Source organism: Chamaea fasciata, unplaced genomic scaffold (assembly GCF_029207755.1).
Source record: "Chamaea fasciata isolate MVZ Bird 193981 ecotype frontalis unplaced genomic scaffold, bChaFas1.0.hap1 SCAF_7, whole genome shotgun sequence".
Taxonomy (NCBI): Eukaryota; Metazoa; Chordata; class Aves; order Passeriformes; family Sylviidae; genus Chamaea; species Chamaea fasciata.
The window spans coordinates 5,267,013-5,288,378 of record NW_027094092.1 but is presented as its reverse complement, the minus strand read 5'-3'; the positions used below and the strand labels follow the sequence as shown (position 1 = coordinate 5,288,378).

The window sequence follows — 21,366 nt, the reverse complement described above, 5'->3', positions numbered from 1 at the left end:
GAAAGAGCCCTTCAGTAGGTTTACTACCATTTACATCAGGGTTTTAGAGAGCATTCAGTGGAGTATGGGAGTCAGGCTTTATATCCATACATTTACTTTTTCATAAAGTACTTGCTTAAAACTTATCTTTAAGTTAAAATAATATGAAATTAAATTTACAATTTTTCAGAAATATAATCAAATGCATAGGCCCTTTTACGCTGGAGCTATACTGCAATTAAAGCAGGATTTTGTGGATTAATTAAAACTTCATTGTTACAAGTGAATATTGCAAATAATTTAAATTAATGTAGAACAGCTCTTCCCCTTCCCCTTCACCCAGACCCTGTAGAAGATAGAATAGAAAAGTTTGTTTAATTTAAAAGAAATAGGCAATAAAGTTGAAAAGTTTCCAAAAAATTTCTTTATGAGATTGATACCCAATTTTAACAAAATTTCATATATGCAGTATTCTATTATTTTTTTTGTTCATTGCTTAGTTTCGCCTGTTTGGGGATAAACAGTAGCAGTGAGAGAGCTCAGTGTCTGTACAAGGATGTAGAGCACAGTTTCTCCTGCATCATGAGAGGTAATTGTGAGAAGGTATATATGCTTCTAAATACGATCTGTGTATTTTTCCCTCTGTCTCCTTTGCAGTTAGAATTGAATTTACCTGTCTGGATTCTCTTTAAGCTTTTTCTTTTTCTTTTTTTTTTTTTTTTCTTTTTTTTTTTTTTTTTTTTTTTTTTTTTTGGTGGACTGTAAAACCTGTCCTTAGAAGTTTATTAAAATTAATACTATACAATACTTTTTAACTTGATATATTTCACTGATGACATGCCATGTTTTTCAGTATTGCTGTTACGTCACTAAATCAGGAAAAAGGGCAAGTATTCTTCCATGGGAAATCAAAGCTAAAAAAAAAAAAGAGCATGACATCAGTTATCTAAATTTCTTACTGACATAGCTATATTTATAAAAACTGAAATTTCTTCATTGTTCCTTGATCTTCAGGCAAATTGTATTGGTCCTGTTGCTTTTACAAGTTTAATTTGATTGTTTGGAATGGTGAAAAACAAGCTGGAGGGTTTTTAAAATTTGTTTTTATGGTTGCAGGTTTAAACTTGACAGCTTGTTTATAAATTTTTTTTAAAGAAGAAAACTGGAGATACAGCTCCCTCTGTCTGTCCTGGCAGTACCTCTGCTCTGGTGTCTTTTGAGAGCACCTGCAAATGATGATAGGAAGAGCATCTTTGTTGTCAACATGAAGATGCAAGATAAAAACATGGGGGTAACTTGTTTTACAGGTCAGTAGCTGTTTTAAGTTATGTTAACTAGAATTTTAAAAGAACAAAGGTCTCGTTCTTATCTGAAAATACTTCAGTGAGGATACCTAATTCAAAACACAGAAAAACAGTCTTGTGCAATTTCTCAAAATTTATGATTAAATTATTATTAGAATAAAAAATATATGTATATATATATATAAATTCTATCTATCCTTTAGTGCCCATACAATTTTTGCAGACCTAACGGTGGCAAATACACTTCATGTTTTTGACCATTCATTTGAAAAATATGTCTAAACGGTGAAACGTTAGTGAATATGACATAAACCGGAATGAAAATAAATCACACTATATAAATCACATCTTAAAATTTATACATGCTGGAATACCTAAGTAAAAACTTAGCTTTGTGTACTCCATTGTCATCCCTTCAGTTCCAGTCTGTGGATGTGATTCTGGCAAAGAAAATTTAGTCTGTCTGTGGTTTATATTTGTACTGAAGGTATACTAGAGCTCAGAATAGGTTTCTGCTAGACTTATGATGTTATTAGAACTTTATATTAGCTGTAATTATACTAATAATATTAACATATCAACATAGCATTAACAAGGTTATACCACAAGTTCGTAACTGTAAAAAACTTGAAGCATCGTGATAACTTGTACGCTAAAATGTGTGGAAGCTTAGTAATCACTTAGTCATCAACAATTCAGGCTAGAAAAGCTTCTTTTTTAATTTGAGCAGTATTTTAAGCTCATCCCTTCCACATCTTTCTTCTAAATTGTATATATACTTCTTTTTAATCAAGTAGTTTCACGTGGAAGAACATCCCTTGTAGACTTTGCTAAGAACTGAAATAAGAATTATTGACAGTCTTTGCTGATAAGTGTCTGCAAATGGAGATATCATAAAAACTGTTTTGTAATACAGTGCAAAAGTTACATTCTCAAGAGTGATGATACATGCGTGCCTGTTAATATGTGCACAGTGTGCGAGCCTAATCGTGCAGCCTTCACTTCTGGGTCCAGCTTTGTTGTGGGATGATAGAATTGTTGAGGTTAAGGTTGGAAAAGATCTTTCAGGTCATGGATTTCAACCCTTAGCCCAGCACTGCCAAGCCCATCACTAAACCATGTCCCCCAGTGCCGCAGCAGACATGGCATGTCTTTAAATACCTCCAGGGACAGTGACTCAACCACTTCTTTGGGCAGCCTGTTCCAGTGCTTGACAATATGAACACCTTGTTTCTAAAGTGTCCCGTTTTTCATAGTTGTGATAGAAATGAAAATTGAAGTCTTGGTAGGCAATGAGAGCTGGCAGAGCAGAGGTTAAGGTCACTAGGCTGATTGTGGGCTTCTTTGGAAGCAGAAAGGACTTGAAACTCTGCACAGCAAGGTCCGCTGAGTATGAGGCAGTGCAGGCTGACTGCCAGCACTTGTATGATAATGACTAAATGTGATAAGGCTGAATTAAAACAGTTCTTGATGTGGAGGCAGGTTCACTGGTATATAGTATACTGCATTCCAAAATGGCTTAGTAATAGGTGACAGTGGGTTTTAGAAAACTAAAGTTAGAAAAATAATAACTAAAAAATCCTCAGAATTGAAGCTTGTATATTTCTTTTAACTGTCTCTCTTTGGGAGGGCAGGAGGATGACAGAAAAATTATTTGAGAGGAAAGGGTATTTAGTCCTTGGTGTTGGTGCATCTATTACAGATAAAAGAAGTTTCCACTGTTGTAAAAAACATGGGCTCTGTACCTAAACAGGACACATCCCCTAGTTATCCCTGTTACTCCGGCTATTAGAAACTAACAGGGGATGTGAAATTATAAAATGGTAGATTAATTAAATGAGCTTGGCAAATGCCCTGCTATGTATTTGTACTGCACTCAACAGTATTCTAAAACAAAGGTAATTAAGGGATGACTAGGGAATTGTCACACTAGCCTTTGCACCAGGACCCTGCCAGTTTTTCATGTGTGTGTCTCAAGTAAACACAGCAGCACTGGGCTGCAGCCTGCACACCTGGGCAAGAGCACTGCTGTAGCCCATAGTGTGATGACTGACATGGAGATTAAGATCTCAGCCTCCCCTTAAAGTGTTCCAATATCTTACTTTTGAGAGCACTGACTTAACACTTTATTAATAGATCTCTAGTTATTTGGAAAAGAACATATCGCAAGCTGAGCGTAGGGGGTATTTTCTGGTTGCTGTTTGAACTTGATAACTTTAGTTCCTCCAGGCAAGCTGGCTGTTGTTCTTTTAAAATTAAATTAAACAGCAGCAGCAGTCAACATTTGTCTCTGAGACAAAAATAATTAATGAATTGCAGTGACCATTAAGTCCAGTTGTATACCAAAGGGAGTACAGCCCTCTATAAATACCACATTTCCCAATAGTTCAGTAATGCAGCAGCATATTTAAAGTACTCTTTCACAGTTTATACACTCCCATAGTTATAGCTGGCAAATATTTTACTTGACCTAGTCAAGTTTAGCTGTTTTCAGGATTCTGCTTCATTTGAACACTCTTGGTATAGAAAAAAAAAAAGTTACAAAGTAGTTGATCTTCCAGAGAAAAGACAATTCATTCTTTTTTTCCTGTACAGTCTTGAACAAAGAAAACTTCTCACCTTGTTTGTTGTTTTCTTTTGTTTTGGTTTTTGTTTTAAACTTTATGAGGAAAAGAAGATCTAAAAATTTAGTTTTGCCTTTGAAATAATTAATCAGTTGTATTGGGGATACAGAATTAATATTGTCTGCTAAGTAGAACTAATGACTATCATTCATGTTCCCTCGTACACAGGGTGCCACCTGAACTGGCATTACTCCCAGGCCCTTCCTATTTCCTACAGAATATCAGGCATTCCTCAGCATGCATTCACAGTTTGTTCCTCTTAATTTAATAGTGAGGCTGTATAGTTACTGTGCTTAACTTAGGTTTTCTTTTCTCTAAGCAAAGTCCTCACTTGTAATTCTGCTTATTCTTGCATATAAAATTATGAGGTGTTCCTGTGTTCAAGTCACTGCATCAGATTCAGTGCTGACAACGCTCATTACCTTTGTTATTGATGGTGCTCTAGGTTTTCCCATAGGCATGAGCATATCAATTTTCCTGAAACATAAAAGCTGAATTTCAGCCTTCATGGCAGCAGAGAAAACCATGCAAATTGTAGTAACTTATCTTCCCCATTACTGTGTATAATAGTGAAGTATAATCTTTTCATATTTCCCCATTCTGTTTTCCTCCTTTAAGTTTTGCTTTACTCCTTTCCACCCTCCATCCCCTCCTGTTCCCCCCAGGATAGCCATGTCATTTTTGGCCCCTTGCTTCTGATTTTTATAAAGTTCAGTTCTCATCATCCCCTGCACTCTGTTTGCCGCTCCAGAAGATGTATGGAAAGGTTTGAGTTGGAAGGAAAAAGGCTTGTTGCTACGTTCTGCTTATGTGTAATCACATAATCAGGTTTATCAGCTAATCAGATCATCTTCAGCACACAAATTTTTGCTCTCTGATGCATAAAAACCTCTCTTAAACATGAACCTTTACTAATTCATCCTTAAGTGTTTCTGACACTTTATATCCTAGTAAGGTGATAGATTGTTGAATTTAGACTGTTGCATGAAAATGTTTATAAATATAGCTTTGTAATCACAGTTTTCCCCAATAAGCAATTTCCTTAGTCTTGAATGCCAGGTCAAAATGTTTCCAGAGGAGATTCCTGAGTGATGGGAGGCACTTTGCCAGAATGAGACTGACAATGCCTTGGGGAGCTGGAGGTTTGGGGTCCATAGTTTACTAGCTTCTCATCCTGTCCCTTAAGCAATCCTGCATGACAAAGCAGGAAAATGTTTGAATGTGGCTGGGTCTGGCTGTCAACTGCAGCCTGCAAGGATTGTTCAGTGATATTAAGAGCTGGAGGATACCTCCAGCAGTACGTGATATAATTGGTGATTGTGCAATTCAAAGTTGCCTTGGGTAACAGTAAAGATTGAGGGTTATTATTGGATAAGGAGAATCATTTCATCATTCTCAAAAAGACTAATGCCCATGACTTTTCTTGGGCAGCTTAAATTGGAGGGGTATATCTTCTGCAGTAGAGAGAAGTGTTTAATTTGAAAGATAGTTCTTTGGGAATATCTCTTCCAGTGATTAAAGTCAAGATATAATTCAAATTGCCTGAGTCATGCTTCCATTTTTTCCCCCAAATTATGCTACACTGGTGGGCAGTTAACAATTATATGGGATCTGTCCCTGTGTTAAATCCAGCAACTTGAAAAGCTCTAAGGCAAAGTGTTGTTGGGAGAAAAGTTGAGAAATGTTAGAATGTGTGACTAGTATCAAGTAGGCTTTAATAAATATTATTAGCTCTATTTGCATTCACTGCAGCCACTACTTCCTTTCCAAAATCCAAGGAGAAGGGAGTTGTAGCCTGCTACATGCCCCGACAGGTTTGGGTTTTTTGTTTGTTTGTTTGTTTGTTTGTTTGTTTTGTGGCAGAAAAGGGCAATGAGATAAAAGTAACATTTTCCTTGTTGCAGCAAAATGCAGAGGTAAAGTTCAGGCAGGCCTGAAGGGTTTTGAGGTGCCTGAATGTGACATGAAAAGCTGTGATTTCACTTAAAATAATGGTCTTAAATACACAGAAACTGTAATTACTTGATGTGAATTTGTTTTAATAACTCATTTAGTAAAAACTGTGCAGATGAATGTTACTCCTGGAAATCAGAGCAATTTAGTTGAAGCAGAGCTATTAATCCTTGTTAAACAAAATTTTATTAGCCTGGCAGAGCCTGTGTTACAGTTGGGTCAAAGAAACCATGTCTCTCACACAACCTTTTTTCCTGAACAGAATAACCTGACTGCAGCAGCTTGAGTTTTTATCAGTGATGCTCTACCTAATAGCATGTCAGCTGATTTGCAAGTGTGTCAAACTGTCATTAAATGCCAATTCATGCTTTATCTTCAACTGTTTTCTTTGCAATGTCTACAATTTTCATTTTATAGCAATTACAGCAACTATCCTTATATTTAGAATTATTTTAAGTATTATGGGATGAGCAGAAGAGGAGCACACCACATTGAAACAAATCAGAAAGAGGTTGATGAGTACAGTTTTGGCAAATAAAATGGTTTGGGCTTTGGTCCAATAGTGGGTTATTTTGGTGCAAGAAGGTTAAAGACTGTTAGAGCCCTGTAGTATTTCATGTGAAGTGGCAACATAGCCCATCTCCAGCAGCATCTCAACGACTAATTTTCCTCTCTTCTGAGCTCAGTCTACTGCAGGATTGGTCATCTGTGACAGATGTCTGTAAATATAAAACCCCATTAATCTTGGGTTCATTTTATGCAGATGTTAGCTGGCAAAGGTGTTAGTTCTCCTCCATACTGAATGTGAAACATGGTTTTTCTATCTAGAGAGAGAAAAGATGAAAGTTAAGGGGGTTTTGGAGCATTTTTGAATAGCAGAGGTTAATAGGCTGGGATTATGTGCTTTCCTTATTACCTTTGCTTCTTTCCTCTCCTCTACACTCATCAATAAATAAATAAGTTAATTAAAAAGCTGTTTCTAAGGGACAAACTACAAATCCTTAAGACATATCAAAGTCTCAGTAAAAAAATTAACCACTGGCTTGAAGAAATACACACAGAGCTATAGGTGAATGGATGAAAGTCCTCAGCTCTGCTGGTTTTTATTGTTACAATGGGCTGCACAAGTTACAATAATAAATGAATGGTATATCTCTCCACCAGAAGCTGTTAAACCAGTTGGGCCCATGGAAAGGCCTATTATGCAGAAAACATAAGATGAAAATCCTATTTGCAAAAATATCCAAATATTCATATATATACTTAATAAAAATCCTAATATTTTGGAAATGTTCCAAGATCAACAGAATGCGTATGAAAAAATATTCAGAATCTAATTAAATTGCCCATAGGAGATTCTATCTGATGTTCAACCAACAGCTGATGAAATGTGTGTCTGCATGCAGAAATAAGCATATTATTTAATATTTTAACTAATTATTTAATGCATTTTGCCATGTTTTATTTTTATGACCTCTCTTTTTGCAGGCTGCCTGTGACTGTTTTGCCCACCCAGGTGTCCTCTCCTTCTCCTTGTCCACCACGACCTTTGCTGACCTAACTTTGTTTCCCCTGAGAACAAAGCAACATTCTACAAGAAGTAACCAGCTCTGCTTGCAAAATGCAGGTTGAACTCTGGTGAATGTTTTCCTCGTGGTTGTTCCTGATTTGGCTTATCTGCAGAGAATCAATTAAAAAACTTCATTGGGATGGACATAGGTCTTTGAAAGGGACTTGTGGAAAAGTCCTCGTCTCGATCTCTGCACCAATTAATAAATTAGGTTAAATACTGATACCTCTAAGAGTATTGTTACTGTATAATAGACAGGGTAAGTAGGTGCTCATATTCAGGTACAGCCCAACACTACAGGTAGCTTTAATCTAGCTGGGTACAGCAATTCACTCAATCCTCAACAATGCATTTTGTGAAGAGTAAATTGAAAAAGGAAAAATATTTATTAACAAGCTTCACCTTTCTGAGGATTAAAGGTGCACAGAGGCTGAAACTGTTAAAAAGTATTTTCAGAATAAGTGTTTTCATTGATCATTCAAGTGATCATTCAGGATGTTTAAGCCTATGCAATAAATTAAAAATAGCAGTGGTGAACAGTTGTGGAGAAGTCCTCACTATTGTTTCACGGGAGTCAACACATACTCATTAGCAGAAAAATTTAATTTTGCCAGCTTAGTTTTTTTTAAAAAATAAATAAGCAGTAGCAATCACAGAAGGCAAAGGGTGGGTGATTGGTTCTTATTGTTTTTCTTTTTAATATGAATGTGAGGCCTACAGTTTTGTGATTCAGTTTCATAATTTCCTCCCATTTAACCTAAGTGGCTGTTTTGGGAAAGATTCCTTTCCTTGAAGTATAGCTCATGTGTGGGTTTAATATGTTCCTGCAGAAATTTATTATTGTTTTCTTTTATAATCTTGGCAGAGTTTCAGTAATTATGTCTTACTTTCTTTATTTAAACTTTTCCAGGTCTTAAAAGTAGCAGTGTTATCACCTGTTTTAGCAGTCTACTTTATTTAAACTTTCAGGTATTCTTTTTTAAATGAATTAATAAAGATATTGTATTGTATTTAAAAATAGATTTATCTTTTTAAAAATAGCATTGTTGGTACGTCTGCCTGTGTAAAAAATTCTGGTCTTCCCATTAATAACAATCCATCCCCTGTAGATATTTCCAGTACACTGTAATGGGCTCTTCCTCTTTTTACAGGGGAAGTGCAGTTGTCAGATTGAGGAAAAAATCTGTAGAAAGGCATTGCTAAAAGCATCGCTGATTATTCCACAGGGCTGAAATTATCGGAAATAACAAATAGAGTATTTTTAAATTCCCTCACCTTTCAGTGTTTGTTAGTGGGATGAGGAAACTTCTGATGCACTTTATCTCCTTCACCTTTTAGTCATTGTCCTGGGTTGAAGTATATTCTGTCACCATCTTCATGAACTGTTGAAACCAGGTGAGGCAGTGCTCCCTGCCCCACCCACTCTGGATTATCTTCTGTTAATGGGCCCATCAGCACCTTTGCTACACAGCTCACAGATAACCCCAGATAACAGATAACCCTGTTAATGGGCCCATCAGGCCTTATCACATGACTCACCATCTCATTGTGAGAGGCTCCGCCCAGAGGGAGGAACCAAGCATTCCAGCCTGGATATAAGCTGAGACTCTGAACACCAGAGGGGCGCTTACCCACTGGATTCCCAGAGGACCTGAGCTACTAGACCTTTCTACAGGATCACTGCTTCAAGAAGACCACCTCATCTGGACTGCTTCCATCACTCCGCTCAGGTTGTATTCTGACTCTGTCAGTGGTCTTTTGTATTATTGCATCGATTTTATTTTACTTTCTTTTTTTTTTTTTTTTTTTTTTTAATTAAATTGTATCTCTGACTTGGAGCCTCTCATTTGTTTTGCTTTCAAACCACTACAGTCATTTCTGATGAGGAAAAGGGGTAAATAGCATAAATATGTAGTGATCATAAATATGGACAGCTATACACATTTATATAGCTATTTACAAATGGCATGCATACAGAGAACTAACTGACAGCAAAGCTGTTACTAATGTAGTTGTAATTTCTGCTACAAAATTGTCGTGCCACCAGCACAGTCTCAAATAGTTCTAACTCCACCTTTATTGGCATGTTACTTTGTCTATAAAATAAAACATTCACCACATTTCAAATAAAATTCTGGTTTATGTGTGTATGAAATACCTTCTGTTGAGTACAGTATCACTTAAGCAATGAAGTGCAAATTCAAGTAACTTGTTTGAAATTATGCTAATTTCCACTCTTAAAGTCTTTATTGATGGTAAAGTCTTTAAACGTAAGCTAAGGGGATAAACACTTCGTCTTAGAGCAACTTTCACATGGTTGTACCATTTAGTTGCTGCTTCCCAAGAGCCCAGGGCATTTCTTCTCAAATTCTCCCTTTTCCCTCCATAAATCCTATTTCTCTCTTCTCTTTATGTTACTGAAATAATGCAGACTTTCTTGGAAACTGCCTTACTGCTAATGAGCCTGTTGTACCTCTTCAAAATGATGACCATTGGAAAATGCAAAATACTTTCAGTCAGGATGCTGAAGGATATAGAGTTGCTTGCGTATCTGAAAACAAGCATAGCTTTTTTTTCAGATTTTAAGTGGAAGCAAAGATAATTCTGCTCTTCTTTCTGTACCCTAAAATGAAGATATCGGAAAAATAATTGGAGGAGATTTTGGCCATTCTTCCATCTCTGTTTCATTTTTTCTTTAAATTTCAGAGAAGCTGTGCAGGAATATTATATCAAATTTCTATTTTACAGAGATAGTTGTGACAATATAAAGAGTGCTGCAATGGCAAAAACCTTCTGAAGCCTGTTAATTTGTTTACATCAAAGGTCTCACAGGAGAGGAGGATACTGGATGCATTCTATGTTTTTGTTTACCTGAGCACAAAGTTTATGTATCTGTGCTGTTTTAACCAAACTAATTGTATGTGTATACAGGTGTGTATCTAGGTATCCATAAGTATACATATACACACCAGAAAGAAATCTTTCCTCATTAATTAGCTTGGCCATCCTTAGGCTATTTGAGAAAATAAGGCCTCTTCAAGAGGAAGAAGCCAGGCTAATGAAGGAAAATTCCTATGTTAGTAGCTTGTAAGCCCTTAAATGTGAAAAACAGTAATGGACTGCATTTGTAAATCCATTTTTTTTGCAATATTGTCTTGCATCTGTACCCATGTGACAGTGTAGGGATTGGCTCACAAACGCCTTGCAAAGAATTGTGATGTTTGAATATAAACAACTGGAATGTGGAAAGAGAAAGATGGGAGAAAGTCTGGGGTGGTTTGAAGGGAAAAAAAATAGAATAAATGGATGTAAGGGTGAATTTTATGTCATTACCCAGGTTTTTCCAGAGAAAATGCATATGTGGTTTTCCCAATCGGACTTGATGAAGAAATGGCAAACTATCATGTTATCACGAATTATTTGGTACTCCAGGGGAATGAAATGAAAGAACACCATTTCTCATTTTAGGTCACTAGATTATGTTGACCTCTGGTATTTATGTTTGATACATGAGTAGCTGGAAGTGGAAAATGTTGGTAAAGTCACCTACTTTTCCCCACCTCTGTTCTGCTGGGATTTTCTTTTGACAATAGTGGTAACGATCATACCCATTTTCTTCCCAGAAAGTCAAGGAATCTATGTTGTTTCCTGTCTATGTTCAAGTTTAATTAAAAACAACATGAGTAAATGTCTGTGTTTCTACTGCAGCGTGATGTGGCCATTGTTTGAAAGAGTCGTGCATGAACAGGGATGTGGAGAAAATAATGGGACTAATGCAACTAAAATGACAGAACTAAGATGGCAAGTTACTAAACTCCAGATTATTCAAATTGATGCTTAAAATGTATTTCTTTTATCTTTGTGAGGTGATTTTCATTTATGTAGTGCTAATTTTGTAGCATAGCAGAAGTCACGGGCTTTTTAAAATTCTCTCATGTAGTGCATAACTTAGATTTGCGTGTGAGTGATACTGCAGAGATGTTCTGGGCTGTAGCAAGTTGCCAAAGTAAAGTTCCACATTCTCCTCTGGAAAGACCCCACTTGTTTTGGACCTGCAGAGAGCTGTTTGTCTGTTGCTGCTGCTGAGGAGCGTGCTGAGTCATAGAGCACAAATGTAGGCTTTGTCCTCCCATGGCTGTATCAATTATTCTTTGCTCCTGTGTTACTTAATGATACACCAACTCTTTGTACAAAGTGTGCATGACTCAGGGCTTCACCGTGCTGTTGCCCCTGAACTGTTCTTCTCTTTCTGAATCACAGCTTGGAGGCTTGGAAAGGACTTGTTAGGGGCGATGTTTGAGAAGACCACATCACACTGTGCTTGTAATATTAGGCTCAATTCTTAATATGGCACTTTTGTTTAAGCAGCTTTGTTATTAAGGCATTAAAAATTAATCTGGAAATGTTTAGGGGTTCAGCTTTAGAGAAATCACAGAAGTTAAAAATTGCTGTTGGACCTCTTGTAACCCCAAAACAAGTTTTAGAATTAGATGGGATGTTTTCCTCATTAGTTGATTTGATTAAGTTCAGAAACACTGTGTATTAAGCCTTCCATTCATGATTTTTTAGCATTTCTAATTAGAAAAAATAACCTGAAGTGAAATAAAGGAAGAGCTGGATTTTCTTTTTCAAATTTTTAAAAAAAGTTTGATAAAAACTAAGAGTTAAATACCCTGATGGTCCACACTTGCTTTTATCTTCATTTTTTGGTGTTTGAATGGCAGGCTGTTTTCTGGAGTTTTTTTAGCTTTTCTTCTATCAACAAATAAAATTAGAAAGTAATCTAATGTGAATCACTAAGACTTTTAAATAGGATACATGAAATTTGTATCAGCCTACATAGCCTACATTGCTCATATGTTACAAACTGTTTTCCAGCAGGTTCTTCTCATCTTGTCCTACAAATTTGCAGTGGCTTTAACATAAGGAGAGAAAAAAAAAAAAGAAAAGATGGCGGAAATAAAACCAGAAGTGTTGGGGGTTACTGTCACTTTAAATGCCAAACCTTTTATGAACGAGTTTTTCAGAGAATACTGATCAGGTTTTTTATTTTATCCAGTGGTAAGAATCTCAGATGTCTGGGGTCTAAACCCAATATTAATGTTGCAACTTTAGTAATAATATACACACAACCTCATTCTTTTGTGTCTTTTTGTTTGGTTGGGGGTTTTTAATTTTCCTAAATGATAACACACACTTGTATTCTTATGATACAATTCTTAGCATTTCTTATGATCATGCAAATTATGAGAGTCACTTGCACACCTTTGCAAGGGACTGATAGAGCTGGCATATACTGTGTTTGAAGTAGACCTTAAAAACCAAATATTCCAGGTTTTGCACCCTGGATTCTGGTCAAGATCGTCTCTGTAGCAATGCAGCTTTGATATTTCAGGGTGAAATACATGAATAGACTGTATTTTGACAACAAGAGCATGTCTGTGATGAGGCTGTACATGATCAAGCTGCTGCTTTGGAACCTTCCTGAGTGCGTCTCCACAGAAGCTGGCCCAGAGTCCTGCCTAGACACTGTTGGCAGTTTCAAGTTGGAGTTGTGTATGACAGCAATATGACCATTGACACATAAATCATGCTGGGTGTCCTCCAGACTACTTCCAGATTTAGTCAGCTCTAGTCTGGTGTTCATAAACATGTATAAGGAGGACCCACATGGGGAGTAATGATGTATATGGAAGCCTTGGCCATGATCCTCTGTTGGCAGTGTTGGGGAGGGTGGACACAGGACTTGAAGGGATACTAAGTAAGTTTGCAGATGATAAAAAAGTTGGAAGGAGCTGTTGACTCCCCCAAAAGCAGGAAGGCCCTGCAGGGAGACCTCAACATGTTAAAGAGGTGGGCAATCACAAACTGTATGAAGTTCAACCAGGGCAAGTGCCAATTTCTACGCCTGGGGTGGAGCAGCCCTGGCTGTGTGAACAGCTGGGGGAGGAGAGGCTGGAGAGCAGCTCTGTGGAAAGGGACCTGGGGGCCCTGGTCCACGGCAAGTTGGACATGAGTCAGCAGTGCCCTGGCAGCTGGGAGGGCCAGCCCTGTCCTGGGGGGCATCAGGCACAGCATCACTAGCTGGGCAAAGGAGGGGATTGTCCTGCTCTGCTCTGAGCTGGGGTGGCCTCACCTCGAGTCCTGAGGCAGTTTTGGGTGCCACAATACAAAAAAGACATTAGACCATTGGAGAACATCCAAAGGAGGCCACAAGGGAGGTGAAGGGCCCTGAGGGGAAGCCGTGTGAGGAGTGGCTGAGGGCACTTGGTTTGTTCAGCCTGGAGGAGACTGAGGTCAGACCTCATTGTGGTTTTCAAAATCCTCACAAGGAGCAGTGGAGGGGCAGGCACTGATCTCTGCTCTGTGGTGACAATGGCAGGACTCCAGGGAATGGCCTGAAACTGAGTCAGGGGAGGTTTAGGTTGGATATCAGGAAAAGTTTCTTCAGCCAGGGGGTGATTGAGCACTGGAACAGCCTGCCCAGGGAAGTGGCCATGACACCAAGCCTGACAGAGTTCAAGAAATGTTTGGACAATGCAGTGTTTGGGTACATGATGTGACTCTTGAGTATCCAGACTAAGGCCGGGAGCTGGACTCCCTTTGAGTTCCCTTCCAACTCAGAATATTCTGTGATTCTATGAACTGTGTTTTAGCTATGTTTTCTATGGCTGAGTTTCAGAGGTTCTCCTTATATGTCTGGTTAAATAATTTCAGAGGTCAACTCAGCTGGAGATGGCATCGACCTGTACAATAATCTAATCACCTGTTGAGTTTCTGGGCATCTCAGTCTAATCTGCTGGAGGCAGGCATTAGGCTAAAAGAGGTGGAGAAACTGGATGCAACTAACTGCACCGTGTGTTGAACAAGCAAGACTGAAGTAGTCAAGTGACAAAAATCTTCTTGATATCTGAGAAAACAAAGTCTGCTTGTGACATTGATATTGAGAAAAAATCAATCAAAAAGGAGATAAGCAGGAGAAAACCATGGAAGGGCTAGCAATAATCTTCACTGTTTGTACTTTTGTGTGAACAGTTACTTCATGCCTTGCTTTGGCTGATGTTCTGTGAAATAACCCATCCCTGCTGGGATACAAAAATATCAAGACAGTAGTAGCTTTAAATCTGTATGTATCCAGCAGACTGAGGACACTTGATTGTTTCATGTTGCTCATATTCAGTAGAATAAATTCATACTCCATGATTGTAATTTGAAGTCTTGGTTGCTGTCAAACTTTGGGGACTTTGAATTGCTTTAAAGGCAATTCAAAGGTGTTTCTAAGACTCCGGAAGTGTTTCTAAGACTCCAGAGACTAACCAGCTAAGAAGAAAAAATTAGTTCAGAAACACATCTAAACCTCATTTAATTTTATTAATTTAATTTCATTTTAATTAAATTAATACTAATTTAATTTTTAATTTAATTTAAGCTTCTATGGAATTATTTAGTTGTTTTAGGGGTGTAATGCTTCTGTGTTTGCAAAAGAAAGGGTTGGACAAAGATTTGCTTGGCAAAATTTGAAGCTCTCCAGTCTTGAGAGGTAAAAATATAGTACCTGTGTTTCTTTATGTCAGCTAGCTTTCTAGTGGTTTTATTAACTTTCCTACAACTTTAAAAAAAAAATCATTTTCTGCTACATGTAAGTTTAGGAAAAGAGGCCAAAAACCTCACTATGGTTTCTGACAGATACTGTCAATCATAATAATATGCTCAGAGTAGAGCAGCTCATTCACAGGAGGGCTTATTCACACACACAGAGATGACTAAGTGTACAGCAAGGTGCATGGTACATGTTACATTACACTAAAAGAGAATATTCTACTTTTAATTCACCCCTTCAATCAGATCTAGAGGTGTGCTCAAAAGACTGCTGTGGTGCATAAGAAAATCGAACCAGCTACTTGGGAACTCTCCAGCCCTAGGCAAGACTGAATCCAAGTAATGTCTGCACAAGCACATGCCTCATATGCCCAAAGAGGCAAGAAAAATGAGAGCTGTTTTTTAAAAAGCTGAAGTTCCCTGTTTCTGGGTACACTGGAGCAGTGTCAGCATGGATTGAGGGCTGCTCAGCACTATGGCCTTGCTGGGTGTGCTAGAACCTTGTGAAGACTCTGAAGCTAAAAAGGGACATTCACAGGCTTCTTTGAGGCTTTTAAGGAAGACATCAACTGACTGTGTTAGACTGAGGACTCAGCACCATGTGTGTGTGTGATCCTGCACCAGTGGGTTGCCAAATTCTGTTCTGTCTCCTGTCTCTGCTTAGCACAAGCTCCTGTGGCAGAGGAGAAGCAGCACTAATCAGAAATCTCTTGCATGCATTTTCTCATGACATCACCTCAATGTTTTGTGTTACCTTACGTGGAATCATAGAATTGCCTGAGTTGGAAGAGGCATCTCATTCCAACCCCCCTGCCATGGGCAGGAGCACCCTCCACTAGATCAGGTTCCTCAGAACTCCATCCAGCCTGGCCTTGAACACTTGCAGTCATGGGGCTCCCATGCCTTCTCTGGACAGCCTGTGGCAGTGCCTGTGTGGTTCTGTAGATAATAGGAATGTGCTGTCCTTGGAGTAGTTTATGTCTTTAGTCTTCTGCTACACCCCTGAGCACCTGACTTTGTTTGGGCTCTCCAACAGATGGTACAGGACAAACCCCAAATCTTCCTCTGAACACATCACAGTTCTCCTTTTCAAGCTCTTTGGGGGACTAAACTGATCAGGTCCTTTTATGCATTTTTTTTTAAATTTATTTTTTAAGTTGTTGTTTTAAAGTGCTGATGGTTTCTTTCCTCTTATGTCATATTAATAGCATTTCATATAAATAGAGTAATAATTAATTAATGCCATACCTCTTTACGGGATTTGGAGCTCCTCAAGGAAAAGCATTGTGTAAAGGCAAGGCCTTCATGCTGATACTTTCATATGGCAAAATGTATTACTGAATTTCAAAGAGAGTCTTCACTATGCCTACCTTAGGTCAAATCTTTTTCCTCACCAATTCAGGATTTTCATACTCATTTTTTCTTCCCTTTTCCAATAATAATCAGTTTCCTGTTGTCATACAACATTCTGTTGGGTACATCCAGAGTTTTATGTCTGATAGTGGTGCAAAATATTGTTCTCAGCATTTTGTAACTGTCTAAACATTTTTTAAAAAATTAATGAAATTCACCCCACTTATTGGTAGTGAGTTTACAGATTATATTTTCATAATGAAAATACTTTGCATTTTCTTTTTCTATTTTTTTCCGCCTAGGCACAAATAAATATTTTGTGTTTTATGGCATCAACAAGTCCTGCACCTTCTCTTCAGGAATACTGCATTCAAAGAAGTTTTTCAGAATCAGCAAATTGATTTTTACTACTTGGGGAAAATTATTGAAAGTGATGTTAATGCTTAAATTCACATGTCATTATTGTACCTGAATATTTGCTTTTGTATTTTCTCAGAAAATAAGATTCCCATGTGGTGGAGACATTGGAGTATTGCTCTGGAGAGCTGAACTCCTTTTCAAGACTGATTTTTGAATGTAGCATTTTTTTCTTTGTCTCATTTTGCAGCCTGTGGAGCTGAGCCTGGAAGAGTTTTACCTCTCTTTGTAAAATCTGCGATGGTTTGTTGAATAAGGAAAAAATTATCAACTCTGTCTCAGAAGACCTCGAAATTACTCAGTGAATATTAGAGAGTAGGCTAGAAGAAAAGTAAAGGAACAACTCTTACACGTAATGATCCACATGCTGATGAACCTTCTAAGGTGAGTAGAAGCCATCCATTCCTCACAGGCATGGTGGCTTTGGCAGACAGGCTAATTGTCATGGTCTGTAATGCCAGATGCATTTGACACTGGAAAGCCTAAGTGCCAGTAAATATGAAATTTCATGTCATGTCATGTCAGCATTTTTCCCATTAATTTTGTGTTAGCCTGAAATAGAGAGAATCTCTCAAAAGAGGATGAAATACATGTTCTGCTGTTGGACTGGGGTGGTATCTCCATGACTGGCTACTGAATTAAGCCCTTTATGCAAACCTGAGGAAAAAAAGCATAGAATTCTCACAAGAAGAGGTGTAAGGAGTACGAAAACATTATCCTAAGTGTAAACATACTGGAAGTTGAGTTATTTGCAGGAATCTATTCCAGATGTGCAAAAGGACCACCTCACAGAGAGTCTGTAAGACTCTGTAAGAGTCTGTAAGAATGCCACACTTTACCATGTGGCTTCCTTCCCTGTTTTGCTTTTGGTCATTAATCTTAGAACAAACTGTGCTTAGGTGTTTGGTCTACTTGCAAAAATTTACCTTATCCAAAGTGGCATTTCATTTATATGGGTATTGGCAAGAAAACACCTACCATTCTGAAAGAACTCATTAAATAGGGACATGTTAGTTTACAGGTTTAATCCATATGATATTTATTGGCTGTCCTACAGGCAATGGCAGGCAGCCAACACACTATTCAGTGGACTTTTCCACCCATCTGTTTATCCATCTGTTACTTGAAAAATAGAATTCTTCCTCCCCCCACCTTGCCCCCCAAAATAGCATTGTTCTAGCAAGCCAATCAGATAAAGATACACTGATGTATAGAACTCCTAACGGGGCCATCTGAAACATCCCCCAGTAGTATCTTGATATGAAGTAACACTAGTAACTGTGCCTCTGTTCCCCACACCAGTATACTTGCTATTGTATTAGTAAAATAAACTCATAATGAACAAGCTGTATTTCTTATTTTGTGTGGAAAAGAAGGAAGAAGGGGGCTTTTTGACCATCTTCTTAAGGAATATATTCACAGCCTGGGTTGCTAAGATCAGAATGCTTTGGAAAAGATTATTCTGATTTTTAACCAAACTGTCAATACTAATTTGTGCACGTAATAAGAACACCTCCAAAAGAGAATCAAGTTATGAAATTTTCATCAGGTGCTTAAAACTCCATTCACATTATGTGAATTGGTTTTGTAATACAGGTTTCTGAAACCTACAGTTTTAAATCTTGCTATCTGCTTAAAAATTTATTCTCATGTAACAAAAAATTAGGAATATGCTTTGGAGGGAAAAACAAAAGCTTGATAACTTTACATAGATATTATCTATATTGATGCAAACCAATGATGTTTCGGGCATCTTTAATATGTTGGTGCATTTATGTTGATGGAGACAACTTGTGTTGTCACAGAGTTATTACATCCCTCTTCGCTGGCCATCTCTAGGAAATCTGTGTTAGAATTTATTCTTTACAGCCCATGGACTGACAGATTCATAGCATTCCTATTGAAAGTGCCTTAACAGCTGATTTGATACGATTTATTTTGGCACCATGATTTTCTACAAAACATGGAATCAATGACAATGTCTGGCAAAAATTTCTTTGGGAAGACCTGTTTTTCAGTTTGTTGACATTTTTTTTCTGAGAAATGTATAAATTTAAAAAATTAAAATTTATTGGTTAAAATTATTAAATTATTATTGATTAAAATTGATTTAAATTTATTAAAATTAAAATTTTATTGATGAATAATTTCCAAAGTATTAAGTTCCAGGGCCATTTGTTTAAAAATACAAGGAAACTTCCATAGGCACTTCAGCTGATTCAAAGGAAGTTGCAAATGACCCATGTGATGATTATCACATACATGAGAGGGTCCTTCATCACAGTTATTGAGCTGTCCCTCTGTGGAGGGAGGGAAAGGAACCTGCTGTTCCTTCAGTTTAAGGAGGTTTATCCAGTTTAGGCAACAATGGAGAACAATGAGGCAAAGCAGAGATGAATCAAAGCACTATAGGGCAGGCTAATCCTTTTTCTTTTGCATTTCTATTTAAAATGGAGTGTTTGCAGCAGCTGAAAAATGAAGATGACAAGAAAGTCAGGAAGTTGTTGTTATTACTTGCCTATCAAGCAAGCAATGTATGAGAGTTTTCTTTAATTAAATGTAGATGAAAGCATTAATAGTAATTTACCAAAGTGGATCAATTTTTAATATTTCCTAAGGTAGTTTATACACAGATGTCACCATTACAAATAATCTAATCTAGACAAAGATACTGTAGAATTTCCCCACACATACTTTCTCTCTTAGAATAGTAGTACAATTGTATGTAGCACATCGCACAGTGGAACATTTATTGAGTGTACAATCGAAAAATGGTTTTTAATCTTGAAAATGCATCTTTTTTTTCTACAGCACTGGTAGAAATGCTATGAAAGAAAAGTGGAATGCAAGGTGAGAATGAAATAGACATCTCTTGTGTTCTAGTCTTTTTCTGGGATGTGTATGCTACTGAAAAAAGCCCACGGAACATCATGTACTAAAGGGCTATGATGAGGATACTGTTCATTTTTCTAGAAAGCAATCACTAAGTACAAACCACTCATCTTTGCAATCATGATCCATGGACAATTAAAGTGGACATCATGGTGTGAATATAGTAAGTATACTGGGAAGTTTTTGGCAAACTGTAAGGAAAGACCTTCCTGGCATAAGTTTAAATTTGTGAGCAGGTTTAAGTAATGTGAGGGAATAATATGTGCAACTCCGAAAAAAAAATTCTAAGGAATAACAACATGTAGAAATCAAGGAACCTGAGGTAAAGTCACATGGCAGCTCACCAGCATTTTCTAAGCTAGTTCCCTGTGCTGATGTTCTTGAGGTGCAACACATGCAGAGTAACATAACCCAGCCAACACAGGCTTTTTCTGACTCATTTGGGCAATAAGATCTGAAAACTTTTAAAAAAATCATACTTAATCTGAGCCAAGGAAGTCTAAAGAGTAATTCCCTTGGTCATACTCTGTAAATGGTTATTCTTATTTCTTACACAGCAAGAAATCATCAGAGTACCTACCCTTCTGAGGATTTCCTGACCCTCAGAAATGACAAACAAAATTGTACAAAGGGAGGTGCATCTAAGCACTAGATAGCCCTTATTTCTTTCACATTTCACAGAATACTTGTTTCAGTTGCTGGTGAGCAAAGTGAACCCCTGATGTGTTTGCACTCATTAAGGGCTCCTTCAGAAATGCAGAAGGTGCTCACTGTTACCCTTCTTTGCCTGCAGTTGCAACTTGATCTTAATATGTATGTACACAGGTGTACTGTTCATGTAAGAACAACTTTTCTAGACTGGCTATGCCAAGGCTTAGTAAGGTGCAATAAGTATTCTTTAGTGGGTCTTCTCCAGACCAAATTACTTCAGGCCTTTAGGGTATGTTGTGTAATTGTCCTTACTTGGATGTTCTCTTCAGTAATTTCTGGGGTAACTCAAAAAATTGGAGTCAAACTTTAATGTTAATTCTTCCATGAATGTAACAGTTTGATAATTATTAGCTTGGAGAGAGGAAAGTGTTTGGTAGTAAGAGGGTGACTACTGTAAGTAGAAAGGAAAAACTAGAAGTGGAAAGAGGAAGAAACTAAAGCTCTTTTTACCTCTTATGTAAGACGATGTAAGAGGCAGCTGCAATGTCTTAGACAGTGTCATATTCCATCAAAGACTCCCAAAGTTTCCCCTGACCCAGAGCATTAAATCACCCAGTGTAAAACTTGCCACTCCAGGGGAGGTGGCTGGGCATTCCCGCATGAACCTGTGCCAATACAAACCCAGGGTAGTCTGTGTTTTCCAGCTTCTCCAACCCCAGATGGATCACTGTGACCATCACTTCCACACCCACCACTGAGAAGACTGGAAGTTGAGGACCAATGGGTTGCTGTCAGGATCCACTGACTATCTCTCTGTTACTTTCTTTCTCTTCCCCCCTCTTTTTTTTTTTTTTTTTTTTTTTTTTTTTTTTTTTTTTTTTTTTTTTTTGCTATCTCTCCCTCTACACCTGACATTTACTGTTAAATAAAAACCTGTAGTATGGACTTCAGCATATTAGCTTTGCTTGAACCTTCATTTGGTCAGAGACAATTTTAATAACTGGATCTTAACACCTCTCACTGT

The 21,366-nt window shown here is 37.6% G+C and overlaps 1 long non-coding RNA gene across 1 annotated transcript; it reads left to right on the top strand.

The window, feature by feature from the left end:
- The first annotated feature begins 9,074 nt into the window (after nt 1-9,074).
- Nucleotides 9,075-21,169, top strand: LOC136291676 (uncharacterized). The gene is made up of 4 exons (XR_010721661.1): nt 9,075-9,160; nt 16,990-17,183; nt 19,611-19,649; nt 21,047-21,169. It is a non-coding gene; the product is annotated as an uncharacterized lncRNA (long non-coding RNA).
- The last annotated feature ends 197 nt before the right edge of the window (nt 21,170-21,366 follow it).